The sequence below is a fragment of the Rhododendron vialii genome, chromosome 12a (genome assembly GCF_030253575.1).
Source record: "Rhododendron vialii isolate Sample 1 chromosome 12a, ASM3025357v1".
Taxonomy (NCBI): domain Eukaryota; kingdom Viridiplantae; phylum Streptophyta; class Magnoliopsida; order Ericales; family Ericaceae; genus Rhododendron; species Rhododendron vialii.
In genome coordinates, this window is record NC_080568.1 from 20,949,986 (window position 1) to 20,969,222 (window position 19,237).

A 19,237-nucleotide genomic window follows, 5' to 3' on the forward strand; every position below is an offset into this window, starting at 1 on the left:
TAAATCTTGAACTAGGACAAAAGAAGTCCTAAAACAAATTTTGTCTTGACAAACATGGACTTTAGGCAACTTGTAATTAATTACCATTTTACTACCGTTAGCAGAAGTCAATTGTTCTGTTATTTTGTGATAGTACATGGTAGGTATTATGCCTTCTTGAATACAATTTAAATCTGCTCCTGAATCAATGAGGGTAGGGATTTCAATTTGATAATCATGGATTACTAATTTTACTTTGGCATACCATTGTTGGTAGTATTCTTGTTGATCAGATGTTTGGTAATTTTTAGGAATTGTATCAATTTCTTTACCAAATTGAGATTTATTTAGTTTGGTAATATCTTTTTTAATAAGATTAGCTTCCTGCTTTAAATCTTGCAAAGTGACTTCAGTGTGGACTTTGTTTAATCTTTTACCAGAATTTTCAAATGATGTAATTGAATGAGATTTTTGAAGTAAAATTTGCTTAAGGCGAATAATATAATTTTGCTTTAACTCTGAATCATCTATTTCACTGATTAGGTCAATTAATAATTCTTCTTCCGGTAAGGTTTTGGTGATTACGTTTAATTTTTTAAATTCCTCAATTTCCAATTTACTATTGTTAGATGGTGGGGTATCACTAATGGTGATTGGATCTAGAGGAGGGTGTCCTGTGGTTATAACAGGCTGGTCTGACTTATTCCTTTTCACTTTTTTAATAGTATTGACTTTTTTGTAATAATTTTCTAAGTAGTCGAAAAAATAAATTTCAGTTCTGGATTCTTCCATAAATGCTTCCCAATGAGCTAAAATTTTATCCTGTTTACTAGATGTGTATTTAGCAAAATAATTTTTTCTTTTTTGTTTATTTTCTTTTGACTTAAATTCAGAATATAATTTGTCAAAATTTATTTCAAAAGGTTTATTTAAAACTAATAAAGTTGAATCAATGGGTTCTTCAAAATCTGTTTGAGTTGGAGACCCTTGAAAGGTGTCTTCATCCTCAAATTTTGACTGTGTAGAATAACAAGGTTTACTAATTTGTGAACTTGATTCAACACCTTTTAATCTAATACTGGGATCAATTAAATTTTTGTCCTTCCTAGGCAAAGTAGTTGAACTATTTGACCTATCCATAGCTATTGAGCTATTGGATCGACTTAATTCTCTGATTCTCAGAGGAGGGTTTACTCTTTGTTGATCAAAACTTATCCTAACTGTACCATCAAAGTATTGTTGAATATAATCTAGATCAATTGTGTCATTTTGGAGTTTCTGTGGGAAACTCTCATTTTCACTAAGCCAACTGGTTGGTAACTGGATATCACTCCAAGAAATGGTTTTGGGTACTTGTACATTAGCATTTGTGCTACTTTGTATAAGTACAGTTTTATCCTTGGGACTTTTGACTAATGCATGAATATTTAAATTAGTTTTCATACATTTATAGTAAATACGGTAAATTAATGCAATTGACTGACTACCTTCAAGCATTTGAGTGATTGCTCCGGCAGTTTGAATATTTAAAGTTAATGCTTTCAAAATATTTTTATCTTTTAAACTAAGGGGTAAATCGGGGTAACAGTTAAAATAAACTGGACCATTATGTAGACTTGACTCCATTAATCCTAGGAGACTATCACTATAGACTGTGAATCTACTATCTCTTAAAGATAATAAAACTGAGGAATTTAATCCTCTTCTTGTTAATGGTTTAATTGCAACTTGTATTAATCCTACATGAATATAATTATACCCTCGTTCAAGGTGACGTTTGACTGATTGTTGACTAAGGAGAGAACATCTCTCTTCTTGTTTAGTAATGGCATAAACATGTTCAGCAGTTTTAGCAACTTGATCAGTACGAAAAGCATCATCTAAAAAACTTGACTTATAAATTTCTTTTACTGGGATTTTAGGTATATTCCAATTTCCTAATCCTGTATCTAAATCTTGATACTCATGTTCTTCTTGATTGACTATGTCCGCTAACTCAGATAGAGAAGCCATTGAAGAACTGGCTGAAGAAGTACACCTAAATAATCTATTCATTGTTTTTAATCCTACAGACTTTTCTTTTAGTATCTTAACCCTAAAGATTTCTTAATTAATATTTTAATCCTAAATTGTCATGATAAACACATACCCCAATTGACACATACCCCAGGTTTTTTCCCAACCCCTTCACTGCCCTACCGCGGAACTTACTCACGAGGACTTTTACGGATTACCTAAGGTGGTCTTTTGCAAGGTGGTCGACCGATGACAACCGGACTAAAATACTAACTAAAATTTCAGCAGGATTAAAAGACTAAATGAAAATTAAGTAGGAGTAAATACAACTTACAGATTACTTGAGTTTAATTCTTCAATTATATCCTACTTGGCTCTGATACCACTTACAGAATTCATCCGTCAAAAGTCCAGTTAGATTCATGCATTAGTAAATCGGACTAATGTTTACTGGGGAATCAAACTATTAAACTATCAAACAAAGGCAAGCAAAATTGAAGAATACGAGGGGGAAGAATTATAGAGCTATTATATAATTGATTATTGTTGTTCAAATTACTAGTAAAGCTATTATATAGTTGATTTATTCATTGTTCTTTCATTTCTTTTATTCACTATTCACTATTCACCGACACCATTCATCCGTCACTATTCATCCGATTTACTATTCACGTCACTATTCATCATAGGCTTTCCTTTATGCTTTGTTTGGTAACTTTCCTTTATACTTTGTTAGATTCCTCTGGTAACATTTGTTCCCCAGTAGTACCTAGTACCTAGTAAGTAGTATTTTGATTCTTTTGCTTGCCTTTGTTTGATAGTTGGACTAAGGTTTATTTTAAATAAACCTTTTGAAATAAATTTTGACAAATTATATTTTGAATTTAAGTCAAAAGAAAATAAACAAACAAGAAAAAATTATTTTGCTAAATATACATCTAGTAAACAGGATAAAATTTTAGCTCATTGGGAAGCATTTATGGAAGAATCCAGAACTGAAATTTATTTTTTCGACTACTTAGAAAATTATTACAAAAAAGTCAATACTCTTACAAAAGTAAAATGGACAAAATCAGACAATACTGTTACAACTGCTAGTCACCCTCCTTTAGATTCAATCATTATTAATTACAAAGGATCTGCTATATCAGCATCTCCATTCAAATTACCAACTGATAGAACTGAATGTAAGCAAATAGCTGAACAAATTAATTACACTAATCAATGTCTCACAACAATTAGTAAACAATTGGATAAAATAGAAACTAAAATAGATGAAGGATCCTCTTGTAGCATCCCCTCATCCAGTAAAAATATTGAAAAACCTCTCATCCACCTCCCTGAGAAGAGAGAAAAAATCAGTCTAAACCAGAATCAAAATATTCAAAAAATTGAAAATTTGCTCACAAACATAGCAATTAAGTTAGAACCACAGTCACCTCAGCTTGCTACAATTACACAAAACCACGACTCCCATACCTCTAGTCAAACCTCTTCTGATGAAGAAATCACAAACCTACAAAAACAATTCTCTGGTCAAGAAATAAATCGCCTTTATAACCCCCCAGCAAACCCTACTAGCCTTACCAAAAATTGGTACTCTAGGCCAACCCCTCCTGACTTACAGTATGAAGAAAATAATTTAATTAACCAGTTTTCTGTCTCGTCTAATAAATTATATGAATGGAATATAGATGGTCTAAGTGAACACCAAATATTAGAAAAATTAAATCACATGTCAATGGCTGCCAATAGTTACCTAAGTAATACTGAACTTAGTCAACCACAAATTGTTGATTTATTAACCTCCGGTTTTACTGGAATGCTAAAATCTTGGTGGGATAAATACCTCACCAGTGAGTCAAGAGAAGAAGTAAAACATGCTGTTCAACTTGATGAAAATGGTCTCCCAATTTTTGATAATGAAATTGGAATGGGAATACCCGACGGAGTTAATACCCTAATTTACACCATAATTAAACATTTCATTGGTCAACCTAGTAACATTACCTCTATGATACATGATCAACTGACTAACTTGCGTTGCCCAACATTAAGTGATTTTAGATGGTACAAAGATGTTTTTACATCTAGAGTCATGCTCCGAGATGATTGTACAAAATCATTTTGGAAAGAAAAATTCATTAATGGACTCCCTAATTTATTTGCTCATAAAATTAGAGATGTTCTTAGTCAACCAACAGGAGTAATTGAATATGATAAGTTAACATACGGTGACATTATTAGTACCATTCAAAAAGAAGGTCTAAGAATGTGCATTGATATGAAAATTAGTAAACAAGCCCAAAAAGACAAGAATAAAGCCAAATATGAATTTGGTAACTTCTGTGAACAATATGGTCTACCCCCTGTAGCACCATCACGAAGGAAAACCAAATCTCATACTAAACCAACTACCAGTCATAAAAGTCACAAATACTATAGGCGTAATAAATCCTCCACACCATCCAAGGATAAATATTATGAAAAACCCAAAACACAAAAGCATAAAAACAGAAAACCAAATGACAAGTCAAATGATAAGAATAATGTTACATGCTACAATTGTGGCAAAAAAGGTCATTATAAAACTGAATGTAAAGTCAAAACAAAAATTAATCAACTCAACATATCCGACACTGATAAACAGCAGATTTTAGAAATTTTTAGAGCACAAAATCTGAGTAACACTAGTGATGAAGATGACAATATTAAATCTTCTGAGTACCATTCTCTAAGTAATAGTCCCAGTGACGACCAAATTGAGATAGGATGTACTGCTAACTGCTGTAAAACAATAAATGTACTTATTAAAGAATTACCTGAAGAAGAATTACTTATTGACTTAATAAGTAAATTAGATGATTCTGAGTTAAAACAACAATATATTAAAAAACTCAAACAACTCTTAATCCAACAAAGTAAAAAACCTCAATACAGTAAGCCAATTATTAACCTCAACACCACTATTGAACGATTCAGTAAAATTCAGAAAGATATAACCCTGCAAAGTCTCCAAGAAGAAATAAATTTGATTAAAAAAGAAATTGAAACAATTAAAAATCAACTTCCAAGAAAAAGATTCGTCCAGTTTAAGGATGACCAATTATCTTCTGAATCTTCTTCCAATGAAGAAGAGCCCATTAATAAAACTCAACATCCTAGTCAAGAACAATCTTTTGATCCCAATCACCCAATTGATGATCCAGTAAATTACAGATTAAATTTACTAAATAAAATAAAATTACAAAAATGGCATGCACGTATCAAATTAATTGTAGGAGATTATAGAATTGAGATTACTGCTCTTATAGACACAGGAGCTGATTTAAACTGCATTCAAGAAGTAATAATACCAAAAAGGTATTATCAAGAAACAACTGAACGGTTGAGTTCTGCAAATGGTAGTAAAATGCAGATCAAGTATAAATTACCTGAAGTAAATATTTGCCAAAATAACATTTGTTTCAAAACATCATTTGTTTTAGTGAAAAATTTAACTGATAAAGTAATTTTAGGAATACCCTTTATTTACTTACTTTATCCATTCACAGTCACTAGTAACAACATTATTACCACTTCTCTTGATCAACAAGTCAATTTTGAATTTTCATCAATACCAAACAAAGATGACTTATGTCAACTTCAAAATTGCTCTATTTATCCTACTAATGATTTATTTGATTGTTTTACAGATGGATCAAAGTCACCCGAAAACCATTCCTTTTGGAAAAATCCTACTACCAGTATTTCCTGAAGGAGCCAGCACAAAATTTAGGAAGCTTAAAAACGTAGGCAGCATAAATGAGACCCAACAATGTCTTCTGGATAATCTCTGGAATACGCGTGGGGATCATCGTAAATTCCTAGACAGCTTAAATTCCTTGAGTATTTATTTTAGTCAGCAAAATCAACAGACTAGTGGAGTTGTTTTCCCTAGTTCTTCAGGTGGAGTTTTGATAACTTCATCTTTAGTCAGTAATAATTATACTAACCCTTCACATTGTGAACGATGTGAAGCCATGAATTTCCAATTTCTGAATTTAAATTACAGGTACCACCAGTCAATGATTGAACTTGCTCAACTCCGAGACAAGAAGGCCTCCTTTACCCCACTGGTAAAGGTAGAGAAAAGTCAATCATCCCCACTGGATGATGGTGAAAGCGTGTGTGTGTTGGAACCATTCCAAAAAATGGCATCCAAAGCCCTAGCTTTACCACAGTCATTATCTCTCATACCCACATCTCTGCCTACTGAAATAGTAAACCACATTCAACACCTAGCCAGACAAGATGCCCATCATTTTCAAGAATTCCTATTTGAAACCCTTACTAAACTAGCCAGTCAACCAACCCCAGGTTTATCAATCACTTGGGAAACTCACTATACTGAAAATCCAGTCACCTGCCCCAAAACTAACCCATTGTGCCAAGAAATACCATTAGAACGATACAGTTGCCCTTGTGATTTAGTGTTCAGTGTCCCGAAAGCCTGTATCAATATGCAGTACTTTCAGGACATTATTATTCCCTATAAAGATCAAGTCATCCAAATTAGCCCAATGACCCTACTAGATTATGGATTTCTTAGACAATTAATTTTCACTAGTTCAAACCAAACTGACCGAGTCACCCGTAAATTAGCTGTTTGTGTCCAAAACCTCTTTGCTAAGTATGGCGCATTAATATGCCAAGTCCTCATTACTAGTAAAATGCCGGAATGGACAAACACAGGGAATGTGATACTGGCCCAGCATGTCATGTATCTCTCTGCAAATTGGCCATTCAGCAGACTGCATGCACCAATTCTACTAATTGAAGATGAATGCCCCTGGCCGTGTTCCAAACCACCCAGAGCGCAAATCAGGCATCACAGAGCCAAGTCAATTGCTCAACTCCTTGAAATTGATAATCAATTCATTGATCACCTGCATCATTTAGTGTGTGAAGACCCTATTCAAAAAATCAGAGCCACAGAACCTATTCAAGAAGTCCCATTCATTTTCTACACCAAATTTCAAAACCTAGTCAAGGAATATCAGAGTCAGCACAGTCACCTACTTGAAGACAGTCAAGCAGATGAATCTACCTCACAAGTCAACAGTGATGACAATGGACGGGATTATTGGGAGAATCTCACATGTGAAGAATTGCAGAATATGGACAACATGATGGAGTGGTAGTCATTTCTACCTTTTGGCCCCACCAGCACCAAAAGGAGAAACAGTCACAGTCAAAAGAAGTAATCATTTCTACTTTTGGCCCCACCTGCACCGAAAGTAGAAACAGTAACTTACTTTATTTACTGTAGTCACGTGATTCTACTATTCAATGTTTGTAATTTCTCTGATCCTTATTCTATAAAAGGATTGGAGAAGTCAGTTAGAAGCAGGACCAGTAAGACCAGTTAGAACTAGTTGGAAGAGAGTTAGGACTAGAGACCACAAGTAAAAAGAGAGGAGAGAATACGAGAGAGGTTTTAGAGAGAGAAATTCTCCTACCACTTCCCCTTGTTCCTCATCCTCTGTAGTAAACCCAGTCATTGCTTTTCATTGCTGAGTATCAATATACTCCAGCAACCCTTGTAAACCAGTAAACTGCCATGTACTGTTTCTGATTCAGCAATTGAATTCAGATTGTTTTAGTAAGTAATTTATTTCAGTAATTCTGTTGTTCAAATTACTAGTAAAGCTATTCTATAAAATTATAGAGCTATTATATAATTGATTATTGTTGTTCAAATTACTAGTAAAGCTATTATATAGTTGATTTATTCATTGTTCTTTCATTTCTTTTATTCACTATTCACTATTCACCGACACTATTCACCCATCACTATTCATCCGATTTACTATTCATCCGATTTACTATTCACGTCGCTATTCATCATAGGCTTTCCTTTATGCTTTGTTTGGTAACTTTCCTTTATACTTTGTTAGATTCCTCTGGTAACATTTGTTCCCCAGTAGTACCTAGAACCTAGTACCTAGTACTTTGATTCTTTTGCTTGCCTTTGTTTGATAGTTTGATTCCCCAGTAAACATTAGTCCAATTTCCACTCTCCCACTCTGACCCACATGTTCTTCCCCCTTGTCCGTGCTTCCGCCCCCCTCTCATGGTATCAGAGCCAAGTAGGATATAATTGAAGAATTAAACTCAAGTAATCTGTAAGTTGTATTTACTCCTACTTAATTTTCATTTAGTCTTTTAATCCTGCTGAAATTTTAGTTAGTATTTTAGTCCGGTTGTCATCGGTCGACCACCTTGCAAAAGACCACCTTAGGTAATCCGTAAAAGTCCTCGTGAGTAAGTCCCGCGGTAGGGCAGTGAAGGGGTTGGGAAAAAACCTGGGGTATGTGTCAATTGGGGTATGTGTTTATCATGACAATTTAGGATTAAAATATTAATTAAGAAATCTTTAGGGTTAAGATACTAAAAGAAAAGTCTGTAGGATTAAAAACAATGAATAGATTATTTAGGTGTACTTCTTCAGCCAGTTCTTCAATGGCTTCTCTATCTGAGTTAGCGGACATAGTCAACCAAGAAGAACATGAGTATCAAGATTTAGATACAGGATTAGGAAATTGGAATATACCTAAAATCCCAGTAAAAGAAATTTATAAGTCAAGTTTTTTAGATGATGCTTTTCGTACTGATCAAGTTGCTAAAACTGCTGAACATGTTTATGCCATTACTAAACAAGAAGAGAGATGTTCTCTCCTTAGTCAACAATCAGTCAAACGTCACCTTGAACGAGGGTATAATTATATTCATGTAGGATTAATACAAGTTGCAATTAAACCATTAACAAGAAGAGGATTAAATTCCTCAGTTTTATTATCTTTAAGAGATAGTAGATTCACAGTCTATAGTGATAGTCTCCTAGGATTAATGGAGTCAAGTCTACATAATGGTCCAGTTTATTTTAACTGTTACCCAGACTTACCCCTTAGTTTAAAAGATAAAAATATTTTGAAAGCATTAACTTTAAATATTCAAACTGCCGGAGCAATCACTCAAATGCTTGAAGGTAGTCAGTCAATTGCATTAATTTACCGTATTTACTATAAATGTATGAAAACTAATTTAAATATTCATGCATTAGTCAAAAGTCCCAAGGATAAAACTGTACTTATACAGAGTAGCACAAATGCTAATGTACAAGTACCCAAAATCATTTCTTGGAGTGATATCCAGTTACCAACCAGTTGGCTTAGTGAAAATGAGAGTTTCCCACAGAAACTCCAAAATGACACAATTGATCTAGATTATATTCAACAATACTTAGATGGTACAGTTAGGATAAGTTTTGATCAACAAAGAGTAAACCCTCCTCTGAGAATCAGAGAATTAAGTCGATCCAATAGCTCAATAGCTATGGATAGGTCAAATAGTTCAACTACTTTGCCTAGGAAGGACAAAAATTTAATTGATCCCAGTATTAGATTAAAAGGTGTTGAATCAAGTTCACAAATTAGTAAACCTTGTTATTCTACACAGTCAAAATTTGAGGATGAAGACACCTTTCAAGGGTCTCCAACTCAAACAGATTTTGAAGAACCCATTGATTCAACTTTATTAGTTTTAAATAAACCTTTTGAAATAAATTTTGACAAATTATATGCTGAATTTAAGTCAAAAGAAAATAAACAAAAAAGAAAAAATTATTTTGCTAAATACACATCTAGTAAACAGGATAAAATTTTAGCTCATTGGGAAGCATTTATGGAAGAATCCGGAACTGAAATTTATTTTTTCGACTACTTAGAAAATTATTACAAAAAAGTCAATACTATTAAAAAAGTGAAAAGGAATAAGTCAGACCAGCCTGTTATAACCACAGGACACCCTCCTCTAGATCCAATCACCATTAGTGATACCCCACCATCTAACAATAGTAAATTGAAAATTGAGGAATTTAAAAAATTAAACGTAATCACCAAAACCTTACCGGAAGAAGAATTATTAATTGACCTAATCAGTAAAATAGATGATTCAGAGTTAAAGCAAAATTATATTATTCGCCTTAAGCAAATTTTACTTCAAAAATCTCATTCAATTACATCATTAGAAAATTCTGGTAAAAGATTAAACAAAGTCCACACTAAAGTCACTTTGCAAGATTTAAAGCAGGAAGCTAATCTTATTAAAAAAGATATTACCAAACTAAATAAATCTCAATTTGGTAAAGAAATTGATACAATTCCTAAAAATTACCAAACATCTGATCAACAAGAATACTACCAACAATGGTATGCCAAAGTAAAATTAGTAATCCATGATTATCAAATTGAAATCCCTGCCCTCATTGATTCAGGAGCAGACTTAAATTGTATTCAAGAAGGTATAATACCTACCATGTACTATCACAAAACAACAGAACAATTGACTTCTGCTAACGGTAGTAAAATGGTAATTAATTACAAGTTGCCTAAAGTCCATGTTTGTCAAGACAAAATTTGTTTTAGGACTTCTTTTGTCCTAGTTCAAGATTTATCTGACAAAGTAATTCTAGGCACCCCTTTTATCTATTTACTTTATCCTTTTACAACTACTGAAGAAGGAATTTCTACTAAACCTTTTGGTCAACAAGTAATGTTCAAATTCTTAACACCACCAGAACAAAGAAAATTGAAACAATTAACATTACCATCTACTTATAAAGTAAGTCAAAAAATGAACCAATTAAAATTTTTACAGGAAGAAATTAGATACAAAAAAATTGAAGAACAACTCACCAATACACTACTTAGTCAACAAATTGAAGATTTTAATAAAAGATTAAAAGAGGAAGTTTGTTCTAATCTTCCCAGTGCTTTTTGGCATAGAAAGAAACATATAGTAACACTGCCATACATAAAGAACTTTAATGAAGACCAAATCCCAACAAAGTCAAGGCCTATTCAAATGAACCCTGAAGTTATGGAAACCTGCAAAAAAGAAATAAATGATTTACTTAATAACAATATTATTAGGAAAAGTAAATCACCATGGTCATGTCCTGCTTTCTATGTTAACAAAAATGCTGAAAAAGAAAGAGGAGTACCTAGGTTAGTCATAAATTATAAACCATTAAACAATGTGTTAGAATGGATCAGGTATCCAATTCCAAATAAAAAAGATTTAATTAATAGATTAAGTAAAGCAGTAATCTTTTCAAAATTTGATTTAAAAAGCGGATTTTGGCAAATCCAGTTACACCCTGATGATAGATATAAGACAGCTTTTACTACCCCCTTTGGTCATTATGAATGGAATGTAATGCCTTTTGGATTAAAAAATGCTCCCAGTGAATTTCAAAATATAATGAATGAAATATTTAACCAATTCAGTCATTTTATTATAGTATATATAGATGATGTTCTCATCTTTTCTAACTCAATTGAAGAGCATTGGAAACATTTAGAATCATTTATTAAAACTATTAAACATAATGGATTAGTCATTTCTGCTCCCAAGATCAAATTATTCCAAACAAAAGTAAGATTTCTAGGTTATGACATTCACCAATCAACTATAGTACCAATCAGTAGAGCCATTCAATTTGCTGATAAATTTCCAGATGAAATTATTGACAAAAATCAATTACAAAGATTTTTAGGATCCCTAAATTACATAGCTGAATTTTATAAGGATCTTAGGAAAACTTGTCAGCCTTTATTTGAACGTCTAAGGGACAATCCCCCTCCTTGGTCACCAGTACACACCTCCATAGTCAAGCAAGTCAAAACATATGTAAAAACATTACCATGTCTAGGTATTCCTACTGTCAATTCTTTTAAGATTATTCAAACTGATGCCTCTGATATAGGATATGGTGGTATCCTCTTGCAGAAAGTCAATCCTACTTCCCCTGAGCAAATTGTCCGATTCCATTCTGGTCTATGGAATAAAACACAGAGCAATTACAGTACTATTAAAAAAGAAATTTTATCATTAGTTTTATGTGTTTCAAAATTTCAAGATGATATATTAAACCAAAAATTCCTAGTCAGAATTGATTGCAAAAGTGCAAAATATGTTTTAGAAAAAGATGTTAAAAATATTGCTAGTAAACAAATTTTTGCTAGATGGCAGTCTATTTTAAGTATTTTTGATTTTGATATTGAATATATTAAAGGAGACCAAAATTCCATTCCAGATTTTCTTACTAGGGAATTTTTATTTAGCACAACATAAAATTACTTTCCAGCTATTAAAAATTGTTTTCTCAGCAGCATTCATTGTATTTAACATTGAATTCATTTGCAGTTCAGTCATGGCAGAAAAAAAGCAAGAAACCTACCTCCACTACAAAAAACCAACTTGCACTTCCTCCAACTGATTGCAGAAACAGGTACCAAGTTCTTGGACAAGTACCCAAAACTAGTTACAGTTCTGCACTAATACATGCTCCCTCACCGAGTCACAATATTACACCACCCAATTCAAACCTTCATGTTGATCCCTTTTCCTCGACTCAAACTATTCAACCTAGTCAACAAAGATTCCCGTACCCAGCAAGAACTACAGAATATATTCTCAAACCAGTCACCACTAACCTCTTCTCCATTGAACCAGCCCACAAAAATATTCAAAATCCAGTTGAATTAGTCAAAGCCTTTTTCCCCCCAGGATGGCATTTCATCCCTGCTCACCCAGCTAAAACCCTTTCTTTTTACAAAGACATCCTTCTTCACCACAAGTCAATCCAGATAAAACCCATTAATGACAGAGTCAATCCAACTAAAGTCATTTACCATTCCCTCTATATTCACAACATAGTCAGCCTAGAAGAATGGGGCCACCCGTCACTACTCAGAGATCTTCCGAATCATCCCATTCAATATAATTATTACGATTATATTGATGCATGGTTCAAAGTCATCCTCCATGAGAATGAGTCTTTTACTCACTCTTGGTTCTTTTCGTTTGATCATAAATTCAAATCAGTCATTCCATCTTGGTTCTCCCGGTGGTGGCACCAAAATGGAGCCATTCCAGACATCTTACCCAGTGAACTCATGGACCAAGTCAATTACTTTTCCACTCTGTATCAAGTCAATAGTCACACAAGTCAATTTCCAATGCTACTGTTATTTATGGCAAAATACAAAGTTCCATGGATCTTCAAATGGAAATATGGTATCAATAACACGATAGTCAATCGCCAGTATTTGGTAAAATGGTGGGATGCATACAAGCATCAACGCGTCATTGATCAAGTCAAAGAAGAATTCCCAGTCAAAGTTCCAACACCAGTCAAAATTCCAGCTATACAGGTTCAAGTTCCTCAGATTCAACCAAGTTCACCTACATTTTCCACTATTAGACTTGGAAGTCCAACACCAAGCTCTTCCAAGCCTTCGAAATCCAAGTCAAAAACCAAGTGCTCCCAGTTATTAATGTTAGCACAACAGTTAATTGCTCAAGCCAGTCAAGAAGAAGATGATACATCATCCGAAGAGTCAGCTACAGCAACATCTCATAGGAATCCATGTGGGTCAGCTTTCCAAGATGCCCAGGACCCATTTCCTGAAGTCATTATTTCTACTTTTGGCCCCACCAGCACCAAAAGTAGGAACAGTCACAGTCAAAAGAAGTAATCATTTCTACTTTTGGTCCCACCTGCACCGAAAGTAGAAACAGTAACTTACTTTATTTACTGTAGTCACGTGATTCTACTATTCAATGTTTGTAATTTCTCTGATCCTTATTCTATAAAAGGATTGGAGAAGTCAGTTAGAAGTAGGACCAGTAAGACCAGTTAGGACCAGTAAGACCAGTTAGGACCGGTAAGACCAGTTAGAACTAGTAGGAAGAGAGTTAGCATGAGAGGGGGGCGGAAGCACGGACAAGGGGGAAGAACATGTGGGTCAGAGTGGGAGAGTGGGAATTGGACTAATGTTTACTGGGGAATCAAACTATCAAACAAAGGCAAGCAAAAGAATCAAAGTACTAGGTACTAGGTACTAGGTACTACTGGGGAACAAATGTTACCAGAGGAATCTAACAAAGTATAAAGGAAAGTTACCAAACAAAGCATAAAGGAAAGCCTATGATGAATAGCGACGTGAATAGTAAATCGGATGAATAGTAAATCGGATGAATAGTGACGGGTGAATAGTGTCAGTGAATAGTGAATAAAAGAAATGAAAGAACAATGAATAAATCAACTATATAATAGCTTTACTAGTAATTTGAACAACAATAATCAATTATATAATAGCTCTATAATTTTATAGAATAGCTTTACTAGTAATTTGAACAACAGAATTACTGAAATAAATTACTTACTAAAACAATCTGAATTCAATTGCTGAATCAGAAACAGTACATGGCAGTTTACTGGTTTACAAGGGTTGCTGGAGTATATTGATACTCAGCAATGAAAAGCAATGACTGGGTTTACTACAGAGGATGAGGAACAAGGGGAAGTGGTAGGAGAATTTCTCTCTCTAAAACCTCTCTCGTATTCTCTCCTCTCTTTTTACTTGTGGTCTCTAGTCCTAACTCTCTTCCTACTAGTTCTAACTGGTCTTACCGGTCCTAACTGGTCTTACTGGTCCTAACTGGTCTTACTGGTCCTACTTAATTTGAATCAAGGGGGAAGAACATGTGGGGGAAGAGTGGGAGAGTGGGAATTGGACTAATGTTTACTGGGGAATCAAACTATCAAACAAAGAAATGAAATCAGTATCAAACAAAGACCACCTTTTGAAATAAAACTATCAAACAAGTAAAAAGAGTGGGAGAGTGGGAATTGGACTAATGTTTACTGGGGAATCAAACTATCAAACAAAGGCAAGCAAAAGAATCAAAATACTACTTACTAGGTACTAGGTACTACTGGGGAACAAATGTTACCAGAGGAATCTAACAAAGTATAAAGGAAAGTTACCAAACAAAGCATAAAGGAAAGCCTATGATGAATAGTGACGTGAATAGTAAATCGGATGAATAGTGACGGATGAATAGTGTCGGTGAATAGTGAATAGTGAATAAAAGAAATGAAAGAACAATGAATAAATCAACTATATAATAGCTTTACTAGTAATTTGAACAACAATAATCAATTATATAATAGCTCTATAATTTTATAGAATAGCTTTACTAGTAATTTGAACAACAGAATTACTGAAATAAATTACTTACTAAAACAATCTGAATTCAATTGCTGAATCAGAAACAGTACATGGCAGTTTACTGGTTTACAAGGGTTGCTGGAGTATATTGATACTCAGCAATGAAAAGCAATGACTGGGTTTACTACAGAGGATGAGGAACAAGGGGAAGTGGTAGGAGAATTTCTCTCTCTAAAACCTCTCTCGTATTCTCTCCTCTCTTTTTACTTGTGGTCTCTAGTCCTAACTCTCTTCCAACTAGTTCTAACTGGTCTTACTGGTCCTGCTTCTAACTGACTTCTCCAATCCTTTTATAGAATAAGGATCAGAGAAATTACAAACATTGAATAGTAGAATCACGTGACTACAGTAAATAAAGTAAGTTACTGTTTCTACTTTCGGTGCAGGTGGGACCAAAAGTAGAAATGATTACTTCTTTTGACTGTGACTGTTCCTACTTTTGGTGCTGGTGGGGCCAAAAGTAGAAATAATGACTTCAGGAAATGGGTCCTGGGCATCTTGGAAAGCTGACCCACATGGATTCCTATGAGATGTTGCTGTAGCTGACTCTTCGGATGATGTATCATCTTCTTCTTGACTGGCTTGAGCAATTAACTGTTGTGCTAACATTAATAACTGGGAGCACTTGGTTTTTGACTTGGATTTCGAAGGCTTGGAAGAGCTTGGTGTTGGACTTCCAAGTCTAATAGTGGAAAATGTAGGTGAACTTGGTTGAATCTGAGGAACTTGAACCTGTATAGCTGGAATTTTGACTGGTGTTGGAACTTTGACTGGGAATTCTTCTTTGACTTGATCAATGACGCGTTGATGCTTGTATGCATCCCACCATTTTACCAAATACTGGCGATTGACTATCGTGTTATTGATACCATATTTCCATTTGAAGATCCATGGAACTTTGTATTTTGCCATAAATAACAGTAGCATTGGAAATTGACTTGTGTGACTATTGACTTGATACAGAGTGGAAAAGTAATTGACTTGGTCCATGAGTTCACTGGGTAAGATGTCTGGAATGGCTCCATTTTGGTGCCACCACCGGGAGAACCAAGATGGAATGACTGATTTGAATTTATGATCAAACGAAAAGAACCAAGAGTGAGTAAAAGACTCATTCTCATGGAGGATGACTTTGAACCATGCATCAATATAATCGTAATAATTATATTGAATGGGATGATTCGGAAGATCTCTGAGTAGTGACGGGTGGCCCCATTCTTCTAGGCTGACTATGTTGTGAATATAGAGGGAATGGTAAATGACTTTAGTTGGATTGACTCTGTCATTAATGGGTTTTATCAGGATTGACTTGTGGTGAAGAAGGATATCTTTGTAAAAAGAAAGGGTTTTAGCCGGGTGAGCAGGGATGAAATGCCATCCTGGGGGGAAAAAGGCTTTGACTAATTCAACTGGGTTTTGAATATTTTTGTGGGCTGGTTCAATGGAGAAGAGGTTAGTGGTGACTGGTTTGAGAATATATTCTGTAGTTTTTACAGGGTAAGGGAATCTTTGTTGACTAGGTTGAATAGTTTGAGTCGAGGAAAAGGGATCAGCATGAAGGTTTGAATTGGGTGGTGTAATATTGTGACTAGGTGAGGGAGCATGTATTAGTGCAGAACTGTAACTAGTTTTGGGTACTTGCCCAAGAACTTGGTATCTGTTTCTGCAATCAGTTGGGGGAAGGGCAAGTTGGTTTTTTGTAGTGGAGGTAGGTTTCTTGCTTTTCTCTGCCATGACTGAACTGCAAATGAATTCAATGTTAAATACAATGAATGCTGCTGAGAAAACAATTTTTAATAGCTATAAAGTAATTTTATGTTGTGCTAAATAAAAATTCTCTAGTAAGAAAATCTGGAATGGAATTTTGATCTCCTTTAATATATTCAATATCAAAATCAAAAATACTTAAAATTGACTGCCATCTAGCAAAGATTTGTTTACTAGCAATATTTTTAACATCTTTTTCTAAAACATACTTTGCACTTTTGCAATCAATTTTGACTAGGAATTTTTGGTTTAATATATCATCTTGAAATTTTGAAATACATAAAACTAATGATAAAATTTCTTTTTTAATAGTACTGTAATTGCTTTGTGTTTTATTCCATAGACCAGAATGGAATCGGACAATTTGCTCAGGGGAAGTAGGATTGACTTTCTGCAGGAGGATACCACCATATCCTATATCAGAGGCATCAGTTTGAATAATTTTAAAAGAATTGACTGTAGGAATACCTAGACATGGTAATGTTTTTACATATGTTTTGACTTGCTTGACTATGGAGGTGTGTACTGGTGACCAAGGAGGGGGATTGTCCCTTAGACGCTCAAATAAAGGCTGACAAGTTTTCCTAAGGTCCTTATAAAATTCAGCTATGTAATTTAGGGATCCTAAAAATCTTTGTAATTGATTTTTGTCAATAATTTCATCCGGAAATTTATCAGCAAATTGAATGGCTCTACTGATTGGTACTATAGTTGATTGGTGAATATCATAACCTAGAAATCTTACTTTTGTTTGGAATAATTTAATCTTGGGAGCAGAAATGACTAATCCATTATGTTTAATAGTTTTAATAAATGATTCTAAATGTTTCCAATGCTCTTCAATTGAGTTAGAAAAGATGAGAACATCATCTATATATACTATAATAAAATGACTGAATTGGTTAAATATTTCATTCATTATATTTTGAAATTCACTGGGAGCATTTTTTAATCCAAAAGGCATTACATTCCATTCATAATGACCAAAGGGGGTAGTAAAAGCTGTCTTATATCTATCATCAGGGTGTAACTGGATTTGCCAAAATCCGCTTTTTAAATCAAATTTTGAAAAGATTACTGCTTTACTTAATCTATTAATTAAATCTTTTTTATTTGGAATTGGATACCTGATCCATTCTAACACATTGTTTAATGGTTTATAATTTATGACTAACCTAGGTACTCCTCTTTCTTTTTCAGCATTTTTGTTAACATAGAAAGCAGGACATGACCATGGTGATTTACTTTTCCTAATAATATTGTTATTAAGTAAATCATTTATTTCTTTTTTGCAGGTTTCCATAACTTCAGGGTTCATTTGAATAGGCCTTGACTTTGTTGGGATTTGGGCTTCATTAAAGTCCTTTATGTATGGCAGTGTTACTATATGTTTCTTTCTATGCCAAAAAGCACTGGGAAGATTAGAACAAACTTCCTCTTTTAATCTTTTATTAAAATCTTCAATTTGTTGACTAAGTAGTGTATTGGTGAGTTGTTCTTCAATTTTTTTGTATCTAATTTCTTCCTGTAAAAATTTTAATTGGTTCATTTTTTGACTTACTTTATAAGTAGATGGTAATGTTAATTGTTTCAATTTTCTTTGTTCTGGTGGTGTTAAGAATTTGAACATTACTTGTTGACCAAAAGGTTTAGTAAAAATTCCTTCTTCAGTAGTTGTAAAAGGATAAAGTAAATAGATAAAAGGGGTGCCTAGAATTACTTTGTCAGATAAATCTTGAACTAGGACAAAAGAAGTCCTAAAACAAATTTTGTCTTGACAAACATGGACTTTAGGCAACTTGTAATTAATTACCATTTTACTACCGTTAGCAGAAGTCAATTGTTCTGTTGTTTTGTGATAGTACATGGTAGGTATTATACCTTCTTGAATACAATTTAAATCTGCTCCTGAATCAATGAGGGCAGGGATTTCAATTTGATAATCATGGATTACTAATTTTACTTTGGCATACCATTGTTGGTAGTATTCTTGTTGATCAGATGTTTGGTAATTTTTAGGAATTGTATCAATTTCTTTACCAAATTGAGATTTATTTAGTTTGGTAATATCTTTTTTAATAAGATTAGCTTCCTGCTTTAAATCTTGCAAAGTAACTTCAGTGTGGACTTTGTTTAATCTTTTACCAGAATTTTCTAATGATGTAATTGAATGAGATTTTTGAAGTAAAATTTGCTTAAGGCGAATAATATAATTTTGCTTTAACTCTGAATCATCTATTTTACTGATTAGGTCAATTAATAATTCTTCTTCCGGTAAGGTTTTGGTGATTACGTTTAATTTTTTAAATTCCTCAATTTCCAATTTACTATTGTTAGATGGTGGGGTATCA